Genomic DNA, 12,618 nt, shown 5'->3' with positions numbered 1-12,618 from the left:
ACTATGTACAAGAGACCATATTTAGTGCTAGGAATACAAAGACAAACTGAAAAAGTCCTCCTCATTTTATACCTCGATGAGAAAGGACTCAGTTACCATATTCTGGGTTTCAGGCCTTGGTCCCTCCTATGACTCTTTTTCTATCTTTGTGCTTTGCACCCTACACACTACCCCCCCCCCCCCCACATCTATACTCTCATTCTCCTAGTCTTAGTTTTGTCTCTACTGTTTGTTCTCCTGATCCAATTATTCAGGAGAGGATGATCCAGTTAGGGAATTAATTATTGACCTGAGGGACTTATATGAGCTAGAAACTTCCTTATTACACAATTAAGAAATGGAAAAACTGATTCAAGAGCCGAGAAGGAATCTTTAGAAAGTGAGCAAGAATCTATTCATTCCAATTCCTTTCCTCCTACCTATGGGAAAGATGACTTGGAGAGAAGAAAATGAAACCTCCCCCCCCCATTTTCCTTTCCTCTCCCTACTCTAACCTTCATTTCATTCTATTTTAATGCTTCTATATTCTTAGTCTTGTCTTCCTAACTAGATTATAAACTGGGTGGCTAGTAATCATTATATTTAGAAAGTGTGGATAATAATAATAATATATAATAATTTCCCAAGAAGATCAGGTGCCTCAAGGAACTCTTGAAGACCAAATTCCTGCAGCCTTTTCTGTCCCCTCCACTTCACATGACCACTGTTTGGGTACACAGGGAGTCATCAACTATAATTCTTTTAATAAGAAAGTGGTAAGAGAGCTTCTCTGTATCCCATTGCCTTGGTGGTATAAAGAGAGCTATGATTTTTTAAAATTATTTATTTATTCTTTTTGTACAAATAATTTTTATACATTAATAAAATATTCTTGTTTAAGAGTAAACAGAATACCCCCCCAAATATAGACTGGCTTGAGCAATAAAGGGGAGAGGAAAAAAAATTAAAATTAAAAAAAATAATAGTAATAATTGTAGGTATGTCCAGGTGGCACAATGGACAGAGCCCCAGCCCTGGATCCAGGAGCACCCAAGTCCATATCCGGCCCCACACACCCAACAATCACCCAGCCGTGTGACATACAAGCCACCCCAACCCCACTGCCCTGCTAAAACCGAAAAAAGAAAAAAAGACCCAAAATGAAATAAAATAGTAATAATAATATGGGTGGCAGGGTGGCAGACAGAGCATTGGCCCTTGAGCCAGGAGCACCCGGGTCCAAATACAGCCTCAGACACCCAAAGATCACCCTGCTATGCGGCTCCAGGCAGGCCACATAGCCCCATTTGCCCTGCACCCCCCCCCAAATAATAATAATAATAAATGTACTTCAGTCTTTGTTCCAACACCAACAACTCTTTTGCAGGTGGATCACATTCTTTATGATAAGTCCATGGCAAAAGTTACTTCCATATTTTTCCGCCATTTCCATTGCTGATCGCAACTCCCTCCTTTCGTATTTCTCCACTACCATGTACTATATTTTTTCTCTCCTTTCACTCTGATTCTGCTGTAGGGTATCTGGGTGGCACAGCAGACAGATCCCTGGTCCTGGGGCCAAGAGGCCCTGAGCCCCCATACCACCCCTTAGGCCCAGCATCCACCTGGCCCTATGGTCCCGGAAAGGCCATCCAATCCCAGCCCCTTGCAAGAAGTAAAAAGGAAAATGTGTTATATCTGACCACTCTCCCCACATGATCCATCCTCTCCTCCATCATTCACATCCCCACTCCTTCCCACTGTCCCCCCCCTTCTTACTCTAGATGTCTATACCCCATTGAGTATATTTGCTGTTTCCTCTCCTAGCCACCTCTGATGAGAGCAAAGGTTCCCTCATTCCCCCTTGCCTCCCCCCTTCCATATTATTGCAATAGCTCATTGTAATAAAGAAAAAACTTATTATATGTAATATCTTGGCCTATTCCCCCTCTCTCTTTTCTTTCTCCCATTACATTTCCTTTTTCTCTATTGATTCCATTTTTACACCATATTTTATCTTCAAATTCAGCTTTCTCCTGTGCTTCAACTATAAAAGCTCCCTCTACCTGCTCTATTAACTGAGAAGGTTCATATGAGTATTTTCAGTGTCATTTTTCTATGCAGGAATACATGCAGCTCATCATCATTAAGTCCCTCATATTTTCCCCTTCTCCTCCAATCTCCATGCTTCACCTGAGTCCTGTATCTGAAGATCAAACCTTCTGTTCAGCTCTGGCCATTCTAACAGGAACATTTGAAATTCCCCTGGTTCATTGAAAGTCTATCTTTTTCCCCTGGAAGAGGATATTCAGCCTTGCTGGGTAGTTGATTCTTGGCTGCATTCTAAGCTCCTTTGCCTTCTGGTATATTGTATTCCAAGCCCTATGAGCTTCCAATGTAGTTGCTGCTAAGTCCTGTGTGATCCTGACTGCAGCTCCACAATATTTGAACTGTGTCCTTCTGGCTGCTTGTAATATTTTCTCTTGGACTTGGGAGTTCTGGAACTTGGCTATAATATTCTTAGGGGTTGGTTTTTGGGGATCCCTTTCCCCGGGGGGGATCGGTGGATTCTCTCCATTTCTATTTTGCCCTCTGCTTCTAGAATATCAGGGCAATTTTCCTGTAGTAATTCTTTGAAAATGTTGTCAAGGCTCTTTTCCTGATCATGACTTTCAGGTATTCCAATAATTTTTAAATTATCTTTCCTAAGTCTGTTTTCCATATCAGTTGTTTTTTCAATGAGATGTTTCACATTTTCTTCCAATTTTTCATTTTTTTTTGGTTTTGAAGTAATGAATCCTGGTTTCTCATAAATTCATCAATCTCCCTGAATTCTATTCTTTGTCTGAAGGATTTGTTCTCCTCAGAGAGTTTTCTTATCTCTTTTCCCATCTGGCCAGTTTTGCTTTTTAAAGCATTCTTCTCCTCCATAACTTTTTGAACTGTTTTATCCATTTGACCTAAGCTGGTTTTTAGCATGCTATTTTCTTCAGCATTTTTTGGATTTCCTTGACTAAGCTGCTGACTTCATTTTCATGTTTTTCCTGCATCTCTCTCCTTTCTTTTCCCAGTTTTTCTTCTAACTCCCTCATTTGATTTTCAAAGTCTTTTTTCGAGCTCTGTCATAGCCTGAGCCCAATTTCTGTTTTTTCTTGGAGTCTTTAGGTGTGCTTGTGCTTCCTTTAGCTTGTGCTTCCTCATCTTCAGACTGAATATTTTGATCCTTCTTGGGCTCACAGGCAAAATATTTCTCAATGGTGTTCCTCTTGTTTCTCTGATTGTTCATTTTCCCAGCCTGAGCCTGGTTTTGGGGTGCTTCCTGGGCTTTTAGGACACTCCCACAAGGATCTCAGTGTGTGAAGCTCTGTCCTCCCTCCTGGTCTGTGAATGACCATATGCGCCCCCTTCTGCCACAGGGCTGAGGTGGGGGGCCCCTGCTGTTCTATGGTGGGGGGGGGGGCCTAGACTATGATCAGGATCTGAATGTGGTCAGAGCCCCAGCCTCCTGTTCCAGGGACAGAGGACAGAGCTCGGCAGTCTCCCTCTCTCTTCACTCCCCTCCCTCTGCTCAATGGGCTCATGCCCTGGGGGCTCCTGCTTACTAGCTTAGTCTGCTTCTGTTTCCTGGATCTGGAATGCAGTGGCCAAGCAGCTGGCTGTGTGCCCTGAGGGCTGGGCTTCATGTGCTCTCTCTGGCAGAGGTCCCCTCCTCCCCCCCTGCTGTTCCCCCAATTTGTGCTTGGCGCTCCTCGGGGTGTAGCTCAGGAGACTCCCCTGCTGCTGTGAGCTGTGGATCCCAGCACCCTGGGAATGCCTCCAGGAGGCTGAAGTTCTTTTGCTCTGGTGGGCCACCCCTCCGGCGGGCTGCCCCTCCGCCCCCAGGGAGCAGAGCCTTTCTGCTCTTTTCCAGGTTACCTTGAGTAGGAGAACTGCCTCACTGGGTCCCTTTGTGGGTTCTGTCTCTCGAAAGTTTAGTTAGAGTCATTAGTATCGAAGTTTGATGAGAGAGCTTCTAAGAGCTGTTGCTCTCTTGTCACCATCTTGGCTCTACCCAAGAGCTATGATTTTATATTAATTAATATATGTGTAAAGAATGTGGTAATAATAATAATAATGTAGTTTCTAGAAATCCTTTTCACAGCGACTCTGGCCCTGGGAAATAGTGAAAACAAAATAGAATGATTTAATTCCAACAAGTCTTGTATTCTTTTGTCTATGGAGGACTTGTCCTGGGAAGATCTCTCAAGCCTCTAAATGACCATTCTATGATCCACCTTAAGCTTCCCTTTCTTCCCCTTTATGATCATGTATGTATTCTTGTCCTGAACTGCTGCAAGGTGGAGCTCCAAGGAAGGAATAATTTACAAACTGGGTCCTTGCAAAGAAAGTAATTAATAAACTTCTACCTTTTTTACTGGCTCTCTCTCTGGCCTGCTCTGTCATGCCCAGGTTAGACAATGGCTCAGTAAAAATTCGGTTAACAGTGGGCAGAGTTGGGGAGCTCACAGTACCAACTCCTCTATTCTCATGATCCTGAACTATTTGATGAAGAAGAGGGAAGACTATGACTTGAATTGGAGCAATAGCTAAATGGAAGAGGCCAGGCTAGATCCTAGAAGTGAATGAACGAGTGAATGAATGCGAAAGAATTTATTAATCAGTGCTTTGGACTGTGCTACGAATAAGGATATAAAGAAAAGCAAATAATACAGTACCTGCACTAATAGAACTCACATTCTAAAGCAGGAGACAGTTGAATAATTGGATGTGTAGCCTAGTGTTCAGTTCTGGGTATTTGCATAAAAGCTTCCTCTTTGGTGAAGAAAATTATTACTCAGCTGTCCATGTCTTCAGTGAAAGGTGGAGTTGGAGAGAATTTGGAAAGGAGTAGTCTCATCTGTCTTTTGACTTCAAGAGACATCTCAGGCTATTTAGGAAGGAGTCCCTGGAGGGACAGAAAGACTATGGGAAAAGAGGGTATGGGGCAGCTAGATGGCACAGTGGATAGAGCATCGGCCCCTGGAGTCAGGAGGACCTGAGTTCAAATCTGACCTCAGATTTGAAGCCTTGCAAAAAAACTAAAAAAAGAAAAAGAAAAAGGGGGTATATAGAGAGGAGTTAGTGCCTCAAATATAACACAATTTCAAGCTTGCTCAACCTAGAGAGTTTGGGGAATCTCTTCTTGAGTTAGATCAAGGATTCTATGTCTCAGCCTGAGCTGAGACAACTCATTCCCAGTGGGGATTTATTCTACAAATTGTCTGGCATATTCTAATTTCTCTGATTTCTGTTTGCTTTCAGCAACAGGTTTATTCACCACTGAAAAATTTCCACAAAATTATTTATTTTAACATTTATTTTTAGCATATGTGCTGTTAGAGCACTTAACATTATTTTTTAAAAAAATTTGAATTCCAAAGACTCTACTTCTAGTCCCTCTCCTACCCATTGAGAAAGAAAACAAAATTATATCAATTCTACACCTGAAATCATACAAAACATTTCCATATTAGTCATGTTAAAAAAAAAAAAAGAAAGAAAAAGCAAGAAAAATAAAGTGGAAAAAATTATACTTGTTTGCATCAGAATTCATCAATTCTCTCTCGGGAGGAGGATTATCTTGAATTCTTCGGAATTGTTTTGGATCATTGTATTGATTAGAGTAGCAAAGTAACAAAGTTGATCATTGTTAAAAATCTTACTGTTACTGCATATAATGATCTCCTTCTTCTACTCCTTTATTTTGTGTCAATTCTTATTCATCTTCGCAGGCTTTTCTGAAAGCATCCTGATTGTCATTTCTCATAGAATAATAGTATTCCATCACAATCATATTATCACAAATTGTTAAGTCACTCAACAATTGATGGAGCCATCATCTCCATCATCTCCAGTCGTCCTGATCCATATCTGGCTACTGAACTCAGATGGCTCACTTAAATCCAGTTCACTTGCATGTCAAGGCATCACCTCCCTGATGTCATGGAAAATGTCCTGAGCATCCCCAGTTTCTAATTTTTTGCCACCACAATGAGCTGCTATAAATATTTTTGCACATATAGGTCCTATTTCTTTGCTCTCTTTGATATACAGATTCAATAGTGGTATTGCTGGGTCAAAGGATATATTTTATATCCTTTGGGCATAGCCTCACAGTGTTCTCCAGAATGCTAGGACCACCAATATTGCATTATTATCTCTATTTTTCCACATCCTCTTCAGCATTTATCATTTTCCTTTTCTGTCACATTAGCTAATCAGATAGTCTGAGTAGAAACCTCAGACTATTCAATAATTGTGTTGACCTTTGTCTAAGAAGGTTTTGATGGGGAAGACAAGCTTTCAGATATAGTTTGAGGCATTTGCCTTGTTAAGGGAGAGCATCCAGGAGAATGACTGAAATCTAAAAGTCATTTCCCCCATAGCAACAACATTTAGGGAGAGGACAAATAAAGATAATTCAAATTTGATAATTACCCTCTGAGACAGTAGAGTAATCCAGCCACAATCTTATGTTCCTCTCCTGGCAGGATTCAAAGTCTCGCTTGGAGAGGGGTGGGCTAGATTCCAGAGACATCTATCCATGCCTCCTTGTGATACATTTTGACAAACTCACATGGATATATAAATAACTCAGTGGGAAACACATACACACACCCTTCATTTATAAGATAAATACAGTGTAAATCAGAGGTTCTTAAGCTTGGTATAATATAGTCTTTTTCTCTTGAAAGGGGAAAAATATATATTTATTTTCACTAACCTTTAAATGAAATTTAGTGTTTTCTTCAATTATTTAAAAACATCTGGGACATCTAGGTGGCACAGTGGATAGAGCACCAGCCCTGGAGTCAGGAGGACCTGAGTTCAAATGCAGCCTCAGACACTTAATAATTACTTAGCTGTGTGAAGGTGGGCAAATCACTTAACCCCATTGTCTTGCAAAAACCAAAACCAAAACCAAAACCCCAAGTAAACAACAACAACAACAACAAATCCTGAGAAGGACTTTACCAGACTGCCAAAGGAGTCTATGACCCAGAAACAGTTAAGAACCTTTAAGTGAAGTAAATATCAAAAGGAAGGTTTTAGTGATGTGTGTGGAAGAGTAACAGAGAAGGGAACGGAAAAGACTTGCAAACAACTGGATATATGCAGTGAATTTGAGTGAGTTGAGGATGACACCATAATCTTGAGCTTGGGTAACTTGGAAGATGGTAATAGTAGGAAATTGTAGAGAAAAAGAAAGTTTTAGGAAAAAGACAATGAATTCTGTTTTTAAGCATGTTGAATTTGAAATACCTACAGGACATCCAGTTTAAGATGTCATCCTATTTCTCCTAGAGCTTATATTCCAAAAGGGAAATATAAAACAATACAATATAATAAATGAAGTAACATGATATAATATAGCATGACAAAATATAATGTGATATAACATAATTTAATATACATTCCAAGATTATATATAATGGGATATGACAGTGAAAGAAGGATTCCAATATGTGGACTCATAGGAAGGACATGAATCCAGATTGACTACTATATTCTATCATAATAGACCATATTCCTTTCTTTTAAATTCTTGATTTTAAATAAAATCTTAGTTTTATTCTCCCCCACCAAATTACAAAGATTAAAAAATACCACCAGAGTAAAAAAGAAAAGCCAACCTAAAACCCAAAAACCTCAACAGCAGCCCACCTTATGTTTGCCCCCTTCACAGCCAACCTTTGTTCCTTCCTTTCAAAGACTCCAAGTTTCTTTTCCTTTTATGTTCAACCCACTCAATAGGTTAGAAATTAAGAGCCAGAAGAGAGGAAGCATCTTTGTTGTGGCCAGGCCAAGGTTAGGCCCTGGAAAATGAGGTATGCTCCTAAAATCCAAGGTATGCACTCCTCTCCCAACCCAGGGTAGCCAGGTTTATACCTGAGAGGTTTGAGACCTGCAATAGAAAGGCTAAATTATGTCATTGCTCCATCTATTGCTGCCTTGCTTCCAGTTCTTCAAGATGGGATGATAGGAGACTATAGGATGGTCATCCCTCTTAAGACCTGATTTCTAAAGGAGGATCTACTTTCCACCTGGTCTCTGGAAGGAGGAGATCATTCCTAAATAAAACTTCAAAATAAAAAAATATGTTTTTTATTATTTTCTTCCCTCTCTCAGTCCCTTTCTTAATTCTGGTAATCTAAATGCTAAACTCCTACACACTCATTGGCCCAGACTTTCAGAGTAACCTCTTAATATAGATAAATAACCAATTGATAAAGTTTTTTTTAGCTTTTTTGCAAGGCAATGGGGTTAAATAACTTGCCCAAAGTCTAGATAATTATTAAGTGTCTGAGGCCAGAATTTGAACTCAGGTCCTCCTGACTCCAGGGCCAGTGCTCTATTCACTGTACCACCTAGCTGCCCCCAATAAATTTTTTAAAGAAGAAATGAAAACCATCAGCAATGTATAAAAATAAATCAATAATAAAAGATGCAAATTAAAACTCTGAAGCTTTATCTTATTCTTATTAATTTGTCAAAGATGATAAAAGATGGAAATTGGCAATATTGGAAGGATAGTCACATAAATGCTTTGTTAGCAGAATTATGAATTGATCCAATAATTCTAGAAAACCATTTGAAATTTATGCAAGAAAAGTCATTAAACTAGTCATACCCTTTAACCCTTCCTTACTAGTAAATTCCTGGACAGATACACCAAAATATTTATAGCAGAACCTTTTGCAGAAACAAAACACTAGAAACTAAGTAATCATCCTTCAATTGTTATTGCACTATAAGAAATGAGAAATATAAGAAATTCTGAGAAGCAGAGAAAACATATTATGAACTGATGCAGAAAAGTAAGCAAACTAAGGAAAAAATGATATACTATGACTAGAGTTATGTTAATGAAAAAACAAGTCAAATGAACTCAATAATAATGAATTTTTCACAGAGGATAGATGAACATTTTAAAAAATCTAGTTTTTATTTTATTTATTGTTTTGGGTAATGATAAGGGGACAATTGGGAAATTGAAACTGTGACACAAAAGCAAAAGACCATAATATAACATTTAAATATAAATATATAAGTGAAAAAAGGTAGATAAATATTTGGAGGGTTTGGTCTACATGGTTGCTAAGGTCTTTTTCAAATCTTAAATTAAACGATCTTACGTATCAGATGATTGGTTTTCAGAAGAGGTAGAAAGTGGAGGTAGAGATAACTGTTTGTTAAAGCTGTTAAAAATGAAGGAGAGACTTAAACTAGGTCTTAATAACTTAGGACATTTCCACAGCCTTTCTTATAATGGTCAAAAAGACATTAGCTGATAAAAATACCATGGATTTAGAATATAACCTAGCCCTGAAATCCTGGGTATAGACTGATAAGTATGCTAATAATTATTTTTCCTCCAGAAAAAGAAATATAGACTGAAATAGATAAAGAAATCCTCTTCTGTTCATTATGTGAAAGGGAAGTGTCATTTGTGGAAACTGTCTTTTTTGTATCCTTTGGTGATAATTCAGTAGATGGTGAGTCATAGAAACAAAGGAAAGACAGAACCACTTGTGATTTACTTATTCAAACTGAGCTATCCAGGCGATTACTGGAGTCTCTGAACTGGCCAACAAAGAAACACTATGTTCTCCTATTTTCCCTCATATCCAACCCCAGTCCCATCACAAGGTCAGGAAAGCATACTACTCTGAAACTAGTGTATAGTAAAGTATAACTTTAAAAATTCTTATTCAGGGGGAGCTACCATGTAATGTCAGATTCTTATCCAATTTATATACTTTTTAGAAGAACCATAACTAGGATAGGCTGATCAGAGTTTTACACAGGGTTCAAAAATTTAAAGAGTACTAATAGTACACTACACCAGCAGACAGAAGCAACTATGAAAAGCAACTAGACAACATGAGTAATTAAACAGGAGACTGTTTAATCAGATGCTCCACCCCCCCAATGAGTGCTTCTGTGGGTCCTTTTCTGTTCCACCCTCAACATTCCAGGCAACCCTTTCCAACAGAAGCATCTCAGTATTCTTAAACTGCTCTCCTCCTCCTACTGCCCATCAACTGAATTTGTCCTAAAAACTGATTTCAAGGCACCCTATTGCTTGTCTCAGGTATCCAAATTGCCAACAGTTGTTCTGCTTAGAATGCAATGAGCTTCTGGGTTAACACAGTGGGTCAATTTTTCTGGGTATAGGGATAAAGGAATTAATAATTAGCTAATGCAGCAACTCATTTCTCTATCACTCCCAAAGCTTCCCTGTTACAAAAGAAAACAAATTGCATGAAAAAATTAGGAAGAATCTTGATATATAGCTAAGGGATCTCAAACAAGATGATGGAATTCAGTCATTTTAAAATCTCCACTGAAAATAAACTTGAGTCTTCCTGCCAAGATGACCATTTGAATGACCACCCAGTTCTCATATGCCTACTCTCGTAAAATCCTACATCAGACCAAACAAGGACCAATAAAATCAATGAAAAATTAATAAAATTGCTTTTTATTTTTACCAAGGAACTGCACAAAATGTGAGGTGTTCCTCTCCTCCCCAGTAAAACCAGCATCAGAACAGGGTAGCCTTTCAACAGAACTGGAGATGACCAGTTAAGTCTTTGGCCTCAACATTTTCTGTGTTCAGAAACAAGAGCCCTGAGGTTGTTAAAAGTAACAACAACAGAAACAACACCAAGGTGAGGAAATTGGAAACCCTGAGGGGCAGCAGCAGTAGCAGCAGTTAGAAACCAAGTCCAGGAATGACTGAGATGCTGCCAGTATAGGCCTCAATACCTAGACTGGAAGAGCCTATCTAAGCCTCAGAGCTTTGAAGTTCCTAACATTCTGTCCTTAGTCTTCAGAGAAGTGTACTAGAGTGTATGTAGGCCACTGAGCCTCAAAGACCTAAGGGGCTGAATTTCAAGAGGTAGAAGTTAGTCTGAGAATCTAGGGAAACCAGAGACCAAGTGAAACTAACTATCCCATGCTGGGCAAAGAGCAAAGTCTGGCCCTGGAAGAAAGGAAGACAGATGGATAGAAAGAAAGAAAGAAAGAAAGAAAGAAAGAAAGAAAGAAAGAAAGAAAGAAAGAAAGAAAGAAAGAGAGAGAGAAAGAAAGAAAGAAAGAGAGAAAGAAAGAAAGAAAGAAAGAAAGAAAGAGAAAGAGAGAAAGAAAGAAAGAAAGAGAAAGAGAGAAAGAAAGAGAGAAAAGAGAGAGAGCAAGAGAGGAAAGAAAGAAAGAAGACAGAAAGAAGAAAGAGAGTGAAAGAGGAAGGAAGGAAGAAGAGGAAGGAAGAAAGAAGAAGGAAGGAAGAAAAGGAAGGAAGGAAGGAAGGAAGGAAGGAAGGAAGGAAGGAAGGAAGGAAGGAAGGACTTGAGGAAAGAATTTGAAGGAGAATAAGTTGTTTAGATTAGAAAGCAGTAACTCTTACCCAAGGAATATGCGAAGACTAGAAGGGACAACACATAAATCAATGACTTCATGAGACAGCAAGAAATATTAGAACAAAACCAAAAGATTGGGGGAAATGGAAGAAAATGGAAGATATCTATATCTAATCTATATCTAATCCATATCTAATCTATATCTATATCTATATATCTATCTATAGATATATAGAAATATAGATATATATATCCATATATATGGAAGTCAGGTCAAAGGGAAAGCATTTTTTAATTATTTAATTCCCAGAAAATGATTAAGAGAAAAGCCTGTATATTGTATTTCAAGAAACACTGTTCAGGGGTGGCTAGGTGGCACAGTGGATAGAGCACCGGCCCTGGAGTTAGGAGTACCTGAGTTCAAGTCTGGGCTCAGACACTTAATAATTACCTAGCTGTGTGGCCTTGGGCAAGCCACTTAACCCCATTTGCCTTGCAAAAACCTAACCAAAAAAACAAAGCAAACCACTGTTCAAATCTATTAGAACTAAATGGCAACACAAAGGTAAAATCCATTATCACCCTTGAAAGAAACCTCAAAGTAAAAAAAGTTCCAGAAATATTATGCCCCAAATTTAGAGCTCCTACTTAAAGAAAAAATGACAAACATTGAGAAAGGAAGAGTTCAAGTATTCCAGAATTACAGTCTATATAGCACAAGGACTAGCAACTTTTACTAAAAAATTTCAGATCTTGTAATACAGTATTCCAAAAGGAGAAACAAAAGTTTTGAAAGTAACCTTTAGAATTAATATTGTTTCTAATTAATTATAAATGTTCTAAAAACAGAATGAAATGGAGATACATTTTTCATATAGAATCCTCTTATTTGTTTTCTGCTGTGTATAAAAATACTCTTTTTTAATTCTGAATAAAAAACTTTTTAAGGAAAGTAATTTTAGGAAACATCTGTGTGATCTGCAGGGTGTGTCAGAAGATATGAGGCAATAAGGAGGGAAGTGAGTCCTAGAATTGGATAGCAGGTTGCTGTGGAGGTGGAAGAAAGGAAAGAGAGAGAGGATTATATATAGCAAATTTTTCACCTGAAGGAGCTTAGTAAATGAAGTACAGAAAGACAGCATCCTGAATTACAGCTTTAAAATAAATGATTATTTAAGAAGAGGATAAGAAGGAAATCTGGACCTGGAGTCAGGAAGACTCTTCTACATGAGTTCAA

The sequence above is a fragment of the Macrotis lagotis genome, chromosome 1 (assembly GCF_037893015.1).
Source record: "Macrotis lagotis isolate mMagLag1 chromosome 1, bilby.v1.9.chrom.fasta, whole genome shotgun sequence".
NCBI lineage: Eukaryota > Metazoa > Chordata > Mammalia > Peramelemorphia > Peramelidae > Macrotis > Macrotis lagotis.
This window is presented reverse-complemented; position numbering follows the sequence as displayed.